Raw genomic sequence first — 1,597 nt, forward strand, 5'->3', positions numbered from 1 at the left:
TGATCTGAAGTTTCATGATCACTATCATAAGCTTCCACTTCAATTGGTGTAGGTGCCACAGGAACAACTCCCTGTGCCCTGCCACACACTAGTTGAAGAGACGGTTCAATAACCTCATCAAGTCTCCACCATCCTCCCACTCAATTCTTTCAAGAGAAACTTTTCCTCGAGAAAGGACCTGATTCTAGAAACAATCCCTTATTGTTTTCGGATCTGAGACAGGAGGTATACCCAACTGTTTTGGATGTCCTATGAAGATGCATTTATCCGCTTTGGGTTCGAGCTTATCAGCCTGAAACTTTTCCACATAAGCGTCGCAGCCCCAAACTTTTAAGAAATGACAGCTTAGGTTTCTCTAAACCATAGTTCATACGGTGTCATCTCATCGGAATTACGTGGTGCCCTATTTAAAGTGAATGTGGTTATCTCTAATGCCTAACCCATAAACTATCGTGGTAATTTGATAAGAGACATCATGGTATGCATTATATCCAATAGGGTGCAGTTATGATGTTCGGACACACCATCACACTATGGTGTTCCAGGCTGTATTAGTTGTGAAACAATTTCCACAATGTCTTAATTTTGTGCCAAACTCGTAATTCAGATATTCATCTCTATGATCATATCATAGATATCTTATCCTCTTGTCACGACGATCTTTCAACTTCACCCTGAAATTACTTGAACCTTTCAATAATTCAGACTCGTGATTCATCAAGTAAATCTACTCAAGTCATCTGTGAAGTAAGAACATAACGATATCCACTACATGCCTCAGCACTCATTGGACTGCACACATCAAAATGTATTACTTCCAGCAAGTTGCTTTCTAGTTCCATTTTACTGAAAACGAGGCTTTCAGTCATCTTTCCCATGTGGTAAGATTTGCATATCTCAAGTGATTCAAAATCAAGTGAGTCCAAACGATCCATCTGCATGGAGTTTCTTCATGCATATACACCAATAGACACGGTTTGCATGTCTCAAACTTTTCAAAAATGAGTGAGTCCAAAGATCCATCAACATGGAGCTTCTTCATGCGTTTTATACCGATATGACTTACATGGCAGTGCCACAAGTAGGAGGTACTATCATTACTATCTTTTGGCATGAACATGTGTATCACTACGATCGAGATTGAACAAACAATTCATTTTAGGTGTAAGACCATTGAAGGTATTATTCAAATAAACAGAGTAACCATTATTCTCCTTAAATGAATAACCGTATTGGGATAGACATAATCCAATCATGTCTATGCTCAACGCAAAAACCAATCTCGATGGTAGAGGGAGCTTGCGATGCTTGATCATATCAACCTTGGAAACACTTCCAACACATATCGTCGGCTCACCTTTAGCTAGTCTCCATTTATTCCGTAGCTTTTATTTCGAGTTACTAACACTTAGCAACTGAACCGGTATCTAATACCCTGGTGCTACTAGGAGTACTAGTAAAGTACACATCAACACAATGTATATCCAATATACTTCTATCGACCTTGCTAGCCTTCTCATCTACCAAGTATCTAAGGTAATTCTGCTCCAGTGGCTGTTCCCCTTATTACAGAAGCACTCAGTCTCGGGTTTGGGTT

The sequence above is a fragment of the Triticum urartu genome, chromosome 6A, assembly GCF_056163025.1.
Source record: "Triticum urartu cultivar PI428250 chromosome 6A, HENAU_Tu73, whole genome shotgun sequence".
Classification (NCBI taxonomy): domain Eukaryota; kingdom Viridiplantae; phylum Streptophyta; class Magnoliopsida; order Poales; family Poaceae; genus Triticum; species Triticum urartu.